The sequence below is a fragment of the Melanerpes formicivorus genome, unplaced genomic scaffold (genome assembly GCF_026170545.1).
Source record: "Melanerpes formicivorus ecotype bairdi unplaced genomic scaffold, bMelFor1.0.p_v2 SCAF_1, whole genome shotgun sequence".
In the NCBI taxonomy this organism is placed as follows: Eukaryota; Metazoa; Chordata; class Aves; order Piciformes; family Picidae; genus Melanerpes; species Melanerpes formicivorus.
The window spans coordinates 70,417,204-70,434,751 of NW_027142353.1; the positions used below are offsets into that span (position 1 = coordinate 70,417,204).

The following is a 17,548-nucleotide window of genomic DNA, read 5'->3' on the forward strand; positions in this document are numbered from 1 at the left end:
GTTGCTGTTGAACTCTGTAAGCGGACTGTGTTGCCACCGAACTCTGTAAGTGGACTGTGTCACCGCTGAACTCTGTAAACTGACAGTGTCACCGCTGAACTCTGTAAACAGACTGTGTCACCGCTGAACTCTGTAAACAGACTGTGTCGCCGCTGAACTCTGTAAACAGACTGTGTCGCCGCTGAACTCTGTAAACAGACTGTGTTGCCGTTGTACTCTGTAAAGTGAAAGTTTTGCCGCTGAACTCTGTAAAGTGAAAGTGTTGCCGCTGAACTCTGTAAAGTGAAAGTGTTGCCGCTGAACTCTGTAAACGGTCTGTGTTGCTGCTGAAACCTGTAAACTCATGGTGTTGCTGTTGAACCCTGTGAACTGACAGTGTTGCCGCTGAACCTTGTAAACTGACAGTGTTGGTCCTAAACCCTGTGTCCCTTAGGGACGTAATGAATTGTAGGATGGCTTGTGTGGAGGCAGGGGAGGTTCCTGCTATGGTTGACACCCTGTTGATGCTTTGAGCGTGCGAGTGAGAGCGGGCACGACTGAGACGTAGAAAATAGCTACGAAGCGAGCGGGAGTCCTGATCTGTGGTTCCACGTCTTCGCGAGGAGCGTGGCCAGAGATGGACGAAGCGAAAGTTGTCAACGGGCGTGTGGCTAGTAATTGTATGTGTAGGACCGGTCAGTAAAGAGAGACAATTTTCTTTCCCTAGAAGGATGGTGGCTCTGTCAAGCCTGGCTACTTTAGACCGGGCTCGGTGGGGCTTGGTGGTGCCAAGCTCTGCCAAGGTTGGCTCTTTGCTCAGCTTTTTTGATGTCCTTGGGTTCCCCTCCAGGTAAGTCCATGCCTCTGCTGCTCTCTAGGGTTCTTCTGTATCAACCTGGAATGTTTGAAATGCCTGCATGGTCTTGGAGGGGATTAAGACCCCTAGGAGGCCAGCTCACCCTGACCCCTCTCCTCCAACTCTCTAGCTCTCTTGTTTAACGAGGTGTAGAAGTGTGGTATTCATGTGTCTGAAAAGAGGCTTTGAAATGAGCTACACGGGGTTCTGGAATACGTAAGCTTACAGCGTGTCCGTGTCATACACAAGGAGTGCTTTTTCCTTTGCGTGTGTTGTAGGGTTATTAAATATTTACTGATTTGGGCGTGTCTGTTTTTCTTTCTTTTATTAGACTGGAAAGCCTTCCGAACAGAAGCTGTCTGAGCTCCTTCCCATGCACAGCGGTAACAAACTGTGTTGCTGCCGAACGCTGTAAACTCACTGTGGGGCTGCCGAACGCTGTAAGCTAACAGACTGTGGGGCTGCCGAACTCTGTGTCCCTTAGGGATGTAATGAATTGTAGGATGGCTTGTGTGGAGGCAGGGGAGGTTCCTCCTATGTTTGACACCCTGTTGATATTTGAGCGTGTGGGTGAGAGCAGGCACGGCAGAGACGTAGAAAGTAGCTACGAAGCGAGCAGGAGTCCCGATCTGCAGTTCCACGTCTTCGCGAGGAGCGTGGCCAGAGACGGACGAAGCGAAAGTTGTGAATGGGTGTGTGGCTAGTAATTGTATGTGTAGGACTGGTCAGTAAAGAGAGAGCATTTTCTTTCCCTAGACAGATGTCGGCTCCGTCAAGCCCGGCTACTTTAGACTGGGCTCGGCCGGGCTCAGTTCCCCTCGGCGGCTCCGTTGAGGTTGGCTCTCTGCTCGGCTTTTTGGATGTCCTTGGGTTCCCCTCCAGGTAAGTCCAAGCCTCTTCTGCTCTCTGGGGTTCTTCTGTATCAACCTAGAAGGTTTGAAATGCCTGTATGTTCTTGGAGGGGATTATGACCCCTAGTAGGCCAGCTAACCCTGACCCCTCTCCTCCAGCTCCACGGCCCTCTTGTTTAAGAGGTGTGGAAGTGTGGTATTCATCTGCCCGAAAAGGGGCTTCGAAACGAGCTCCACGGGGTTGCGGAATACGTAAGCTTGCAGCGTGTCTGTCTAATATGCAAGGAACGCTTTTTCCTTTGCGTGCGTTGTAGGGTTTTTAAGTATTCTCTGACTTGGGCGTGTCTGGTTTTCTGTCTTTTATTAGAATGGAAAGTCTTCTGAACAGAAGCTGGCTAAGCTCCTTCCCACGCTCAGCAGTAACAAACCGTGTTGCCGCCGAACTCTGTAAACTGAAAGCGTTGCCGCTGAACTCTGTAAGCGGACTGTGCTGCCGCCGAACTCTGTAAGCTGAAAGTGTTGCTGCCGAACTCTGTAAGCTGAAAGTGTTGCTGCCGAACTCTGTAAGCTGAAAGTGTTGCTGCCGAACTCTGTAAGCGGACAGCGTTGCTGTTGAACTCTGTAAGCGGACTGTGTTGCCGCCGAACTCTGTAAGTGGACTGTGTGGCAGTTGAACTCTGTAAACTGACAGTGTCGCCGCTGAACTCTGTAAACAGACTGTGTCGCCGCTGAACTCTGTAAACAGACTGTGTCGCCGCTGAACTCTGTAAACAGACTGTGTCGCCGCTGAACTCTGTAAACAGACTGTGTTGCCGTTGTACTCTGTAAAGTGAAAGTGTTGCCGCTGAACTCTGTAAAGTGAAAGTGTTGCCGCTGAACTCTGTAAACGGTCTGTGTTGCTGCTGAAACCTGTAAACTCATGGTGTTGCTGTTGAACCCTGTGAACTGACAGTGTTGCCGCTGAACCTTGTAAACTGACAGTGTTGGTCCTAAACCCTGTGTCCCTTAGGGACGTAATGAATTGTAGGATGGCTTGTGTGGAGCAGGGGAGGTTCCTGCTATGGTTGACACCCTGTTGATGCTTTGAGCGTGCGAGTGAGAGCGGGCACGACTGAGACGTAGAAAATAGCTACGAAGCGAGCGGGAGTCCTGATCTGTGGTTCCACGTCTTCGCGAGGAGCGTGGCCAGAGATGGACGAAGCGAAAGTTGTCAACGGGCGTGTGGCTAGTAATTGTATGTGTAGGACCGGTCAGTAAAGAGAGACAATTTTCTTTCCCTAGAAGGATGGTGGCTCTGTCAAGCCTGGCTACTTTAGACCGGGCTCGGTGGGGCTTGGTGGTGCCAAGCTCTGCCAAGGTTGGCTCTTTGCTCAGCTTTTTTGATGTCCTTGGGTTCCCCTCCAGGTAAGTCCATGCCTCTGCTGCTCTCTAGGGTTCTTCTGTATCAACCTGGAATGTTTGAAATGCCTGCATGGTCTTGGAGGGGATTAAGACCCCTAGGAGGCCAGCTCACCCTGACCCCTCTCCTCCAACTCTCTAGCTCTCTTGTTTAACGAGGTGTAGAAGTGTGGTATTCATGTGTCTGAAAAGAGGCTTTGAAATGAGCTACACGGGGTTCTGGAATACGTAAGCTTACAGCGTGTCCGTGTCATACACAAGGAGTGCTTTTTCCTTTGCGTGTGTTGTAGGGTTATTAAATATTTACTGATTTGGGCGTGTCTGTTTTTCTTTCTTTTATTAGACTGGAAAGCCTTCCGAACAGAAGCTGTCTGAGCTCCTTCCCATGCACAGCGGTAACAAACTGTGTTGCTGCCGAACGCTGTAAACTCACTGTGGGGCTGCCGAACGCTGTAAGCTAACAAACTGTGGGGCTGCCGAACTCTGTGTCCCTTAGGGATGTAATGAATTGTAGGATGGCTTGTGTGGAGGCAGGGAAGGTTCCTCCTATGTTTGACACCCTGTTGATGTTTGAGCGTGTGGGTGAGAGCAGGCACGGCAGAGACGTAGAAAGTAGCTACGAAGCGAGCGGGAGTCCCGATCTGCGGTTCCACGTCTTTGCGAGGAGCGTGGCCAGAGACGGACGAAGCGAAAGTTGTCAATGGGAACGTGTGCAAGACTGAGACATAGAAAATAGCTACGAAGTGAGCGGGAGTCCCGATCTGCAGTTCCACGTCTTCGTGAGGAGCGTGGCCAGAGACGGACGAAGCGAAAGTTGTGAATGGGTGTGTGGCTAGTAATTGTATGTGTAGGACTGGTCAGTAAAGAGAGAGCATTTTCTTTCCCTAGAAGGATGTCGGCTCCGTCAAGCCCGGCTACTTTAGACTGGGCTCGGCCGGGCTCAGTTCCCCTCGGCGGCTCTGTTGAGGTCGGCTCTCTGCTCGGCTTTTTGGATGTCCTTGGGTTCCCCTCCAGGTAAGTCCAAGCCTCTTCTGCTCTCTGGGGTTCTTCTGTATCAACCTAGAAGGTTTGAAATGCCTGTATGTTCTTGGAGGGGATTATGACCCCTAGTAGGCCAGCTAACCCTGACCCCTCTCCTCCAACTCCAAGGCCCTCTTGTTTAAGAGGTGTGGAAGTGTGGTATTCATCTGCCCGAAAAGGGGCTTTGAAACGAGCTCCACGGGGTTGCGGAATACGTAAGCTTGCAGCATGTCTGTCTAATATGCAAGGAACGCTTTTTCCTTTGCATGCGTTGTAGGGTTATTAAGTATTCACTGACTTGGGCGTGTCTGGTTTTCTGTCTTTTATTAGAATGGAAAGCCATCTGAACAGAAGCTGGCTAAGCTCCTTCCCACGCTCAGCGGTAACAAACTGTGTTGCCGCTGAACTCTGTAAACTGAAAGCGTTGCCGCCGAACTCTGTAAGTCTACTGTGTTGCCGCTGAACTCTGTAAGCTGAAAGTGTTGCTGCCGAACTCTGTGAGCGGACAGTGTTGCTGTTGAACTCTGTAAGCGGACTGTGTTGCCGCCAAACTCTGTAAGTGGACTGTGTGGCGGTTGAACTCTGTAAACTGACAGTGTTGCCGCTGAACTCTGTAAACTGACAGTGTCGCCGCTGAACTCTGTAAACTGACAGTGTCGCCGCTGAACTCTGTAAACTGACAGTGTCGCCGCTGAACTCTGTAAACTGACAGTGTCGCCGCTGAACTCTGTAAACTGACAGTGTCGCCGCTGAACTCTGTAAACTGACAGTGTCGCCGCTGAACTCTGTAAACGGTCTGTGTTGCTGCTGAAACCTGTAAACTCATGGTGTTGCTGTTGAACCCTGTGAACTGACAGTGTTGCCACTGAACCTTGTAAACTGACAGTGTTGGTCCTAAACCCTGTGTCCCTTAGGGACGTAATGAATTGTAGGATGGCTTGTGTGGAGGCAGGGGAGGTTCCTCCTATGTTTGACACTCTGTTGATGCTTTGAGCGTGCGAGTGAGAGCGGGCACGACTGAGACGTAGAAAATAGCTACGAAGCGAGCGGGAGTCCCGATCTGCGGTTCCACGTCTTCGCAAGGAGCGTGGCCAGAGACGGACAAAGCGAAAGGTGTCAATGGGAGCACGGCCAGTCACGGAATCTGCAGCATTAGTCCTTGTTGCACTTCATTGTGGTTTGGTGTAGGATGCGTATATGGTTTCTAGTACTAATAAACTAAGAAACAAAAGCAGGGCAAGGAAGTAGCAACATCCTTCTGAAAACAAATGAAGGAAGGTCCCCTGCCTAAGGGAAGAACATGGCATATTTCTAAACTGTGTGTTGTAGTATGTGCAATTTGTTTTTACATGCTAGAAGCCTTTGCAGGTAAGTGAGGAGAAGGACAGGGGTGCTAGCTAAAGCTTTCTAAATGCCCAGTAATAGCATTTGTGAGTACGGAGGTAGGGAGGAGAGATTATTCAGGCGGAGATTAGGGGAAGGGGCGGATGGGCAAAGGGGCGGATGGGCAACTTAGGGTCCGGGTGAGGATTGCGTTTGGGGTCGGGGTTAACGATAGTGTGGTGGTCAGGGGGTTTAGGGTTTGCGTCGTGGACAGCACCAGCGTGAGGGTGCAGGGGCCGGCAGACGTAGGGTTAGGGGGTTGGGGTTAGGGGGTTAGGGTTAGGGGTGGTGGCAAAGGGGGTGGCAAAGAGACTTCCCTTGTTTCCAGTGTGGAAAACCCCTTGTTTGTCCCCTGACCCCAGAAGCTTCTCACAGGGGCTGTGTTCCTCACTAACAGCAAGGCTGCGCTCGGCCCCTGGGGATGCTGCAACCGTAGCAGAGAAGCTGTGTTCCTGGCAGTTCTCTCTCCACCTGGATCAGGATGAAGGTGCAGGCCATTGCTCTGCAGCTAGGCACTGCTGAGAGCTGCAGCTGGTACCCAGATCAAAGACAGCTTTGTCTCTAAGGCCAGTGCTGCCGTGCCGCGGCGTGTGCCGCCCCGGGGGAGCTAATTTCTGCAGCCTAACTGCGCTGAATGCTCGAAAATTCTTAGGGGAAGAGCGGAGAGCGGAGAGCTTGACTCGAGCGTCGCTATGGATCCAGCGCCTACGCCCTAGCCCGGCTCTGCTCGCGCCAGGGGGGCAGCGTCCCGGTGGTCGCTATGGATACGGCGCCTGCGCCCTAGCCTGGCTCTGCTCGCGCCAGAGGTGCAGCGTCCCGGTCGTCGCTATGGATACGGTGCCTGCGCCGCAGCGGGTCCGGTCCCGCGCACGCGCCCTCCTCGCGGGCTGCGCCCCGCTTTTCTGGCCGGGGGGGCGGGCGCCGTGCAGAGCAGCTTTGGAGCCGGACCGGTCGCGGAGAGCCCTGATTCGGCGCATGATGCCGTTCTGTGCCCCAGGGTGCCTGCGAACCGCCGTCCTTTGGCGGGGCAAGGGGTCCTGGCTCATTCAGGGAGCTTGCAGTGCGGTTTCCGGTGTCGCTGCCGGCCCGGGACTCCCAGGTGTGTTCCTTCTGGCATCTGAAGGTGGTCTGGGGCCATCGGCAGGGCTTTTGGGGGTGACGGAGGAGGTCTGGGGGCACCTAAAAGGGTCTGGGGATATGTAAAGTTCTGGTGGGGCCATCTGAAAGGATCAAGGGTCGTGGAGAGGCAGCTGGGCACCTCCGACGGACCCTTTGGGAGGTCTCTGCAGGCTCCCGTGGGAGCTGGGGGTGTCTCGGGGTGGGTTTGGGTTTGGGTTTGTGCTGCAAACAGCGTTGATAATGCAGGGACGTTTTAATTCCCACTGAGCGCATTGCATATTCAGCAAGGATTTTCTAATTTAGCAAGGCTATGTCATATGCTCAGCCAGAAGACTGGAGGGCAGGTTGGCCGGTGGACTACTCTCCAGGACTGGATTGACCTCACTCAGCTGATGGTGAGCAATAGCCTTAATTTCCATTCCTTATCCTCCTTAGGACTTCTGCTATTGTTATTATTGCTCTTATTATTGGTATTACTATTATTCCTACCCCTGAGTTTTCTCACTTTCCCCCTTCCAGTTGTCTTCCCCCCACATCCTGCTGTGTGATGCTTGTTTGCTAGCTGGCGAGTGCCCTCAGGGCTGTGCCGGCCACAGAGCCTGCTTGTGTCATCTGCCTTAGGCACACTCATGTGAATCCAGCATTCAGAGAGGCGCTGCCTGTTGGAAAGATAAAGGTGAGCCAATTCAGTCCTAGCAATGTGATGTCTGCAGGTAGCCAGCAGCTTGGCATGTTCTCCTGAGCTCAGAGCCAGACAGCAGGATGTCTCATCTAGGCTCAGAAACTCAGGTGCTAAGAGTGACCTGTGGTAAAAGCTGTGAACAATTGAATTGACATGTCAGTAGGGTTTGGACACAGGGTCGTGGAAGTCTCAGTGGGACAGACACTCCAGTTTCGGAAGCCTGTATTTCATGTTGCAAGGAGGTTGTTCTACAGCTGAACACAGCTGTGTGTGTACAGCCGTGAAGTGCAAACCAAATGATTTCCCGAGCTCATCTGAATCCCAGAGCTCATGAAATTCAGGCCTGCCTTCCTGTAGTGTTGGATCTCTCAAGGGGAAAAGTGAAGAGGAGGAGAACTCTTTAGCTTTCTCTCTCTTTTCTTTCCCTCGATACACTTTGTCTTGCTTGGCTTTGAATCACAACTGTGACGTTCGGTTAGGTGGTGAATGTGTACTAGGTGGTACGACACCAAAAGAAGGAAAAAAGAACAGGAATAATTTGCGTTATAGATGACTCCAGGTAAAAGTTTTTGGTAACAGTTTTATTGGCACTAAAAGATCATAAAAAGGGAATAAAGTGCAATAAAAGGCAAGCAAAGCAGCGCGCTGGGCTTGAGAGGGGACAAAACTCCACCTCCACAGCAGCCTTACAATAGTTTTCTTCATCTTCTATAGTTACATCATCTACATAAGCAAACTTATGCTAAACAGAAGGCAGGCATGTGATAATGAGTCTTAGAGTAGGCGATCAAATCCCTTCTCCCCACATTCGGGTGGTAAGGGTCAATGTATCCATTTTCTCACGTGCACAATTTTGCAGGCTTCTTATCTGAAGAAAACAAATTCCTAGGTCTGAATGTTTATCTTTAAGATAAGCTCCGCCTCAGCCGTGATGTCTCCAACTAACCAGACAGTATCCTTGCAAGTCTGCAAGATATGTTTCTTTCCCTTTGCTCTCAAAACAGGCCTCACAAGATCCTGACCCTTAATCCCAGGGCACTCTAAGTCTTATAATTTTAAACATAGATCACCAGTATATTCATCACAATTTGTCATAAAAACCCCACAATTCCAGTAGGATTTCAAGTTCCTGCTTGATAATATAAAGCAGTCTGTGCTTTGTTGGTTGTTTTAGTTTCCTTGCTGTGCTGCAAAGATTTTGATAGGAATTTCTAGGTATTAACTACAGCCAGGGCAATCCTTCAAGTGCCCTAGGAATGCAGTGAAAACCTTTTGAGAATTGTTCCTGCTCTGTTACTCCTCAAGCTATGAGCAGACACACAGACAGTTGTTAACAGACTTTCTTTGATCATTCCAGGTCTGGTGTGCTGGGACTGGCAGGATTTTCCTGAGCTGTCCACGTACAGTTTCTGTTGACACTCTTCAGCTCGTACATCCGGTTTGCTGACAGAGGGTGTGGGGTTTGTGGGGCCCGGCAGCGAGAGTTTTCCAAAGAGGAGCTCTTAAGGGCAGCTCCAAGGTTAGGTTTGGATTCTCCTGGAGTCGCACACAGAACGAGTCTCACGATTCCAGCGGTCTAATTTTATAGCTGCATTTTCTTCTCTCTGCCTAGGTGAGAGAATGACCTCACTAAAGAAGAGAGATAGCCTGAGCTCTACAGGAACCTTGAACCCAAGCAGCCAGTGCCTTCTGTGAGTACAAGCTGTTCTTGTTCAACGTGGAACTAGTTGAGAGCTGAAGCCAGACCACACCTTAATTCCCGCAGCTTCCTCTTCTGCAGATTAAACAGTCCCAGTTCCTTCAGCCACTCCTCATAAGACTTGTTATCCAGACCCTTCACCAGCTTTGTGGCCCTTCTCTGGGGACACTCTCTCACCTCTGTGTGCTGGGGAACACCACTTCTGCCGGGCCAGCCACCAGCTGGGTTTAACTCTGTTCCCCACTGCTCTTGGGGCCCAGCCATCCATCCTGTTCTGCTGTCCAGCAGTCCCTTTGAAAAACAATCCATCTGAAAAAAGAAGTAGCAGAGAAGGAAAGTTGAAGCTGCAAAGATTGCAGTCCCCTCAGTTGTTGAGGATTGTTTTGAGCAAGAGGGGCCTTGGGTCCCAGGAACGCCTGTGCAATTCAGGCCTTGAAGAATTCTCTGTGATAATATAGTGGCGGAGTAAGAGATGTGAGAAAGTGCTGATTGCTTGGTATGCTGAAGTCCAGCTGCCTCTGAGATGGGAGGCAAGCAAGATAAGGAGGAGGCGAGATCTGGGGAAGAGAGCAATTAGACCGGATAGAAGAATTCCACCGAGTTGTGAAAACAATGATGTAACCTTTTAGAGAGCAACCAATAGTATGTTGCCAAGTGGGCATAATTATAGCAGACTGTATATAAGATGTGTCTGATGCTCAATAAAGTTGGATTCCGCTGATCAAATTGGTCGAATAAGCGGCCCCTTCTTGCGGCACTCAGTTCTTGTGGTACTCTCTGTGAGATCCTAAGCCACCTGAACTGAGCCGGTCAGGCAGCCAAGCTAGTGCAGCAGTGTCTTCTGGAGAGTTGATAGGAGCCAGTTCTGTGGGGTTTGTTGAAGTGAGTGGCCAGTCGTTCTACATGAACAGTTGTCTTAGTGCTAGCAAGTAGGAGGCTCTGAAGTGTGGTACTTTGAGAGCTCCATTCATACTTGCCCTTCAGGAGGAGCCAGCTCTTTCATTGAAGCCAGTGCTTTCACACCAAAAGAAGGGAACTCTTCTTAGTCCACAGAGCACATGGGCAGGGGAAAATGTCTGTAGCTGGTGAGATGGCCTGTGCTACAGTCCATCTTCTTCATCTCCTCCTTACTCCTTCAAGTCTCATTCCCCATTTTCTTTTCAGAGAAACTTGCTAGGGAAAGCGTTAAAGTCCTGCCTTACAGCGACCAGCAGGAAATCTTTTCCACCCCATGATGGGATTGGGATGAAGGTCCCCTGGTCACAGAGGGACATTAGGTTAGTGATGCAACACCTGCTTTTCACACATCTTTTCTGTTAGGCACGAGCACCTGAATGTCCTCTGCGGTCCGTGCGGTGGCCTTCGAGGTGATCTACTCTTATACCCTTCTGTGGCACTCGGGTCAGAAGAGCAGGCTGGCTGTTGCCAAGAGCCTCCTGTCCCCGAGACTGCTTTTTGCTGTCTGAGCAGGTGACTCCATCTATTGGGGAAATGGCATTTCTCACCATTCTGGTGTCACTGGTGGCTGTTGAGGATTAGATCAAAGGCCCGAGCCTTTAGGGCAGGACTGGTGGCAAATGTTGGACAGTGGCTTGGAGCTCATCTGCCAGAGCTCTCTGCCCTGGGATGGATCCCATCTGGTGCCATAGACTTGTGAGGGTCCCAGTGGTATCCCAGTCCCTCCCAGTTCTTTCCCAGTCCTTCTCAGTCACCCCTAGTCCTTCCAATTTCCATCCCAGTTCCTCCCGTTTCCTTCCCATTCCCTCCCATTCCCTTTGGAATTCCTCACAGTCCCTCCCGGTCCTTCCCAATCTCCTTCCAGTCCCTTCCAAGTCTCTCCCAGTCCCTTCTCAGTCCTGTCCCCATCCCCATCCCTCCCAATCCTCTCCCAGTCTCCTCCCAGTCCCATCCCCGTCACTCCCAGTCCCCTCCCAGTCTCTCCTAGTCCTTTCCCAGTTCCTCTCAATCCCTCCCAGTCTCCTTCTCATCTTGCAGCGTGGCAGATTTCCCGGCGTGGGAAAGCAGAGCCGCGCTCCCTTTGGTCAGTACAGTTTAGGTGGGAAGTGCTTCCACTGGCTCCATTGGTCCAGATCGCCCCAGTTTGGGCTCTGTTTACTTTGGGGCCATTTGGGCCCATTTAGGGTCCTCTTTGGGACTTTTTCCCCAGTTGTTCCCAGTCCCTTCCAGTTTCCTCGGAGCTCTCTCACAGTTCTCCCCAGTGCCTCCCACTTGAGCCTCCACTACCTCTTAGTCTCTACCAGTTTCCTCCCAGTTTTCTTTCAGTCTCTGACAGTTTCCTCCTCCTTCCCTCCCAGATTCCACCTCGTGCCCTCCCAGTCCCTCCCAGTTTCTTCCCAGTCGCTTCCAGTTCTCTGCCAGTCCTTTGGTGGGAGGAAACTGTTGGGACCGGGAGGGCACCGGGAGGAGGCCATTACTGTGTAGTTTGGTAATACTGACGGCTGCAGCTGGTGCTGAGCTAAACAGAATGATCACAGAAGGCTTTTGCTCTGAAGCCAGAGCTGCCTGCTGGGGGAACGAATGTTTTTCTGACAGCTCTTGGAGGAACATTTCTGTAGAGGTGTTCCCCAGGGCTCCTCAGGTGCTCAGAACTCAACATGTTGCCTTGGCGGGGAATAAAACCCATGGAAAGCTGAGCGTGAGGTGACAACGCAGGCACCGCCCCCCCCAGCGTGGCAGCGCCGCCCTCAACAACATGGCGCCGGATGCTTTAAAACGGCTCAGTGCAGGGTTGTGGCTGGTAGAGGTTGGAGCTCCTCCTCTGTGTCCCAGGTCAGTGCTAGTCTCTGCTGCTTTGTGGGGTTTCTCTATAGCAGCCGCTGGAGCTGCGCGGGGCTTTGGGGGGTGGCTGCCAGCGGGGCAGCGCGGGGCTTTGGGGAGGTGGCGGCCGGCGGGGGGTGTCCGGGTTCGGCCGGCGGGGCTCTGTGGGGGTGGCGGCTGCTGCCTCAACTGTACCCAGAGATACCTGGAACTTTGGGCTGCAGCTGGTGCCCAGATCAAAGACAGCTTTGTCTCTAAGGCCAGTGCTTCTCTGCAGAGGAACCAAGATTTCTCTGCAGGTGTTGCCCAGGGTTCCTCATCTGCTCAGAATGCCCAGCTCCAGTGCCAGGCTGATGTCACCTCACAGCCGTCACTCTGTCGGTGTTTGCCTAGGAGTGCCAGAAATCTTCCTGGAACTGTTGGAGAAAAGGAAGCTTTGTCTGTCTCTGTTTGTGGTTGTGGTGGGTTAACACCTTTTTCTGAAAACAAAAGAAGAAAGCAGGGTGGAGGGCTTGCGGGTACTTTACACTCCCTGAAGGGCGTCTCCCCCCTAGGAAAGCTGAGTCTGTTCCACTTCCCCCTCCCTGCCCAGCAAGGGTATAAAAAAGCAGGACCTCATAGCTGTTGGATCTCCTTTTTGGCTCCTGCCTCTGCTGGATGAGAGCTACTGCAGCTGCTCTCCTGATCCTCAGCCACGTGGCCGGACCTGATCCTTCTCCCTGCTGCCTCTGCGCCTTCTCAGAGACAGACTGGTTTTGTATTGTTCTTTTTCTATCCCCCTCCCATCCATTTTTGTTCCTTGCCCTTGTGAACCCTTTTTTCCCTGTTATTGATATATATATATATATATATATATATAAGGAAAAAAAAATTACTTGCCTCTCTACTTCCAAGCTGACTCCAGATTGTTGCTTAGTGGGTTTGCTCCTTACCTTTTTTTTTTCCCTCCTCTCCCTGTTTGGAGGGAGGAGGTGGGGGGGAAGTGGGGAAGAGATTCTCAGCCTTTTCCCCATTTGAGCTTTTAACTCTCAGTTAAGGCTCAAACCACTACAATTTTTGGCGCCTCCAACGTGGGGCTTGGAAATTGATCTTGTATTGGGAAAGCAATACTTTTTTCTGAAAAAGGAGCTTGAAGTAGAAATGGCAATTTTAAAGAACCTGATGGTCCAAGCCTTTTCATGGGCTTTTGGCTGGATCTTTTGGACCCACATCTACAAATTAATAACTTACCACGTGGTGTGGTTAATGATAGAGATGCTGATCAAGTGGATAAAAACTTTACCAATTAAGTTAGGCATGTATCTCTTGAATCCATTGAATTTCACTGTCAGTGGTAACTTTTCTAACATAGGAAACTTTCCTGAAGCAAGTTATGAAACCAATGGTGTAGATAAAAGTGCCTGTGATGGAGAATTGCTCTACGTTGCAATATGCTCCATATGCCTAAATGTAATCCTTATAGTGGCATTTGCTGGGACCGTGTTGGGTGGAGGACTAGCTAACCCATTAAGAGCTGTTTGGAGGGTGATAACACACTCCTTTGTGCTCTTTAATGACTGGGGGCGTGTCTGTTGTGGGCATTGTAAGCACTCTGTAGACATAAAGAGGGAGGGGTCGGGTTGTAATGACTGTGCCAGCTCTCAGCCTGAGCCCCAGGCACAAGGGTTTGCCCCACCACCAGCAGTCCCACAGTTGACCCCTGATGCTCCTGCCAATGCAGTCTCTCTAGCACCGGTCACCACACACAGGAAAAGAAATCAAAAATCATCGCCAAGCACGGATGGTGAGGAAGGAATCTCAGCAGGCCCCAGCACCTCACAGAATCCAGCGGTGGATGAAGATGATTCAGACCAGGAAATAACTGTTACATCGCTGCCCAGAAAGGAACTAAGGCAAACTCGTCTGGACTACGCCAGGAAAGAGGGTGAGCCAATACTAAGCTGGGCCCTGAGATGCTGGGACGAGGGGGTGGACACAGTGGACCTGGATAAGAGGGAGGCAAAGCTTTTAGGCTCCCTGACTCGTGATGCTGGTCTGGACAAAGAGTTAGCCAAACTTGATGGAATACACACTCTCTGGGCCCGGATTCTGAACGCCATCAAGAGCCGGTACCGCTCAAGAGATGACCTGCCCTGGGCCCCAGTTAGATGGACAACTATGGAACAGGGCATTCGGTATCTGAGGCAGATGGCCGTGATGGAAATAATTTATGGAGATGGCCAGCTCCCTTCGGACCCAGATGAGGTGCCCATGAGACGGCCCTTCGTAAAGAAACTCACCCAGACTGCTCCTCAGAAATATGCTCACACATTAGGAGGGATACTCTTGACTGGACAGGATGGAAGTCCTAAAACTGTCTGTGAGTTTGCCAATGATTTAAGGGAATATGAGGACAGCGTAAATCAGAAACTCCTGATCTCAGCCATAGAAACTATGGCTAAAGACATTGTCAAAGAGATCAAGACCTCCATGTCTGAACTGAAAAAGGGGAGCGATGCCTCCTTTTCCCCTTCTCCTTCAGAATGGGTCCAGGTTTCAGCAATCAGGAACAGGCGACCTTCCCCTAGGAGATCACCCCAAGCCAATCGGGGAATGTCAAGGGGGTCTCTGTGGAGGTTCCTCTGTGACCATGGAGAGGACATGGACACCTGGCATGGCCAACCCACCTCTGCCCTCTGGAACAGGGTGCGGGAACTGCAAGGTGGGCACCACGGGGATAACTCATCTAGGAGAAGAGCTGCCCCAGTTTCCTGGAGTGGTCGCTCTCGCTCAAGAGACCCTTCCCCTAGTAACACAGGACCATGTGACAAGTGTGGACATTGCCGCCAGCATTAGAGGTGCCCTACCTCCAGCCAGGTGGAGGCCAGGGATAACAGAGTATACTGGGATGTGTACGTGAAATGGCCTGGCACTTCAGAAGCCCTGAAGTACCGAGCTGTGGTGGACACAGGGGCCCAATGCACCCTGATACCATCGGGGTACAAAGGGGCTGAGTCCATAAGCATTCAAGGAGTCACAGGAGGCTCACAAGACTTGACTGTACTGCAAGCTGAGATAAGCCTGACCGGGAATGAATGGGGAAAGCACGACATAGTGACTGGTCCAGATGCACCTTGCATTCTTGGCATTGACTTTCTGCGGGAGGGATGCTTCAAGGACCCTAGGGGGCACAAGTGGGCGTTTGGGGTGGCAGCTGTGGAGACTGCAGGCAAAGAACAGCTGTCCACCATGCCCGAGCTTTCAGATGACCCCTCCGTAGTGGGCAGCCATAAGGTGCAGGATTTGAAGTTACCTATTGCCTCTCACATAGTACATCGCAGGCAATACAGGACCAACAGAGACTCTCTGCACCCCATACACCAACTGATTCGACGACTGGAGAGCCATAGCGTGATCAGCAAGGCTCACTCCCCCTTCAACAGCCCGATATGGCCAGTGCGGAAGGCAAATGGGGAATGGAGACTGACTGTGGACTACCGTGGCCTGAATGAAGTGACTCCTCCGATCAGCGCTGCCGTGCCAGACATGCTGGAGCTCCAGTACGAGCTGGAATCGAAGGCGGCCAAGTGGTATGCCACAATTGACATTGCTAATGCCTTTTTCTCCATTCCCATTGCAGAAGAATGCCGGCCACAGTTTGCTTTCACCTGGAGGGGAGCACAGTATCAATGGAATCAGTTACCTCAGGGCTGGGTCCATAGCTCAACCATCTGCCATGAGGTGATCCAGACTGCCTTGGAGAAAGGTGGAGCTCCTGAGCATCTGCAGTTCATTGATGACATCATTGTATGGGGTGAGACAGCAGAGGAAGTTTACCAGAAGGGTAAGAGGATAATTGACATCCTGCTGGAGGCTGGCTTTGCCATCAAGAGAAGCAAGGTGAAAGGGCCTGCCAGGGAGATCCAGTTCCTGGGTGTTCAATGGCAGGATGGCCGTCGCCACATCCCTCAGGAGGTGGTGAACAGGGTAGCCACTATGGTGCAGCCCACGAACAAGAAAGAGACACAGTCGTTTTTGGGGCTTGTGGGCTTCTGGAAAACGCACATTCCCGGGTACAGTCAAATTGTGAAGCCTCTCTTCCATGTAACAAGGAAGAAAAATGATTTTGTGTGGGGACCTGAGCAGCAGGTGGCGTTTGACCAGATCAAACGAGAGGTGGTCCATGCTATGGCTCTGGGACCTGTTCGAACTGGGCCAGAGATCAAGAATGTGCTGTACACTGCGGCTGGTGAGAATGGTCCTACATGGAGCTTGTGGCAGAAGGCTCCTGGTGAAACCAGGGGCAGGCCCCTAGGTTTCTGGAGTAAGGGGTACAAAGGCTCTGAGGCCAACTACACCGCGACAGAGAAGGAAATCCTAGCTGCCTATGAGGGCGTCCGGGCTGCCTCTGAGGTAATTGGGACTGAGTCACCTCTATTTCTAGCTCCGAGACTTCCAGTCCTGACCTGGATGTTCAAAGGGAGAGGCTCAAGCCCACATCATGCCACAGATGCTACCTGGAGTAAGTGGATGGCCCTGATAACTCAGCGAGCTCGGATGGGGAACTTCGAACACCCTGGCATAGTGGAAGTGATCACCAACTGGCCAGAGGGTGCTGACTTTGGAATGCCACCAGAGCAGACAGTGACCCGTGCTGAGGAGGCTCCCCCATATAATGATCTCCCTGACAACGAGAAGGGCTATGCTTTATTTACAGATGGGTCCTGCCGGCTTGTAGGAAGCAAGCGGAGATGGAAGGCAGCTGTCTGGAGCCCAACAAGGCAAGTGGCAGAAGCAAGGGATGGAGAAGGTGAATCCAGTCAGTATGCAGAGGTAAAAGCTGTCCAGCTGGCCCTGGATATAGCAGAACGAGAGAACTGGCCAGTGCTGTACCTCTACACTGACTCCTGGATGGTAGCCAACGCCTTGTGGGGGTGGCTGAAGGAATGGAGGAGGAACGGGTGGCAGAGAAAAGGGAAGCCTGTTTGGGCCGCTGACCTGTGGCAAGACATCGCCGCCCGCCTGGACAGGCTGCCAACCACGGTACGGCACATCGATGCACACATCCCCAAGAGCAGAGCCACAGAGGAGCACAAGCACAACCACCAAGCAGACCTGGCTGCTAAGATCTCCCAAATAGACTTGGACTGGGAACACAAGGGTGAGCTGTTCTTAGCTCGCTGGGCCCATGACACTTCTGGCCACCAAGGGAGAGATGCCACATACCGGTGGGCTCGGGACAGAGCTGTGGACATCTCTATGGAGGCCATCTCACAGGTCATCCATGAGTGTGACATCTGTGCTGCCATCAAGCAGGCCAAGCGCATGAAGCCTCTGTGGTATGGGGGGAGATGGTCGAAATATAAATATGGAGAGGCCTGGCAGATCGACTACATCACCCTTCCTCGGTCTCACAGTGGCAAGCAGTACGTACTGACCATGGTGGAGGCAAGTACAGGGTGGCTGGAGACCTATCCAGTTCCTCATGCCACTGCTCGCAACACCATCCTGGGCCTAGAGAGACATATCCTGTGGAGACACGGCACCCCCGGGAGGATTGAATCAGACAATGGAACCCACTTCAGGAACCATCTCATAAGGGACTGGGCAAAGGAACATGGGATTGAGTGGATTTACCACATCCCATACCATGCACCAGCTGCAGGGAAGGTCGAGCGCTACAATGGCTTGCTAAAGACCACCCTAAAAGCCATGGGGGGTGGAACCTTCAGGAACTGGGAAAAGCACCTAGCTCAAGCCACTTGGTTAATGAACAGCAGAGGATCTGTGAACCGAGCTGGTCC

The 17,548-nt window shown here is 51.9% G+C and overlaps 1 long non-coding RNA gene across 1 annotated transcript; it reads left to right on the plus strand.

Moving 5' to 3' along the window:
- The first annotated feature begins 6,834 nt into the window (after positions 1-6,834).
- LOC137443954 (uncharacterized) lies at positions 6,835-9,872 on the plus strand. Its single transcript, XR_010988032.1, has 4 exons — positions 6,835-7,001; positions 7,126-7,282; positions 8,646-8,807; positions 8,901-9,872. It is a non-coding gene; the product is annotated as an uncharacterized lncRNA (long non-coding RNA).
- The last annotated feature ends 7,676 nt before the right edge of the window (positions 9,873-17,548 follow it).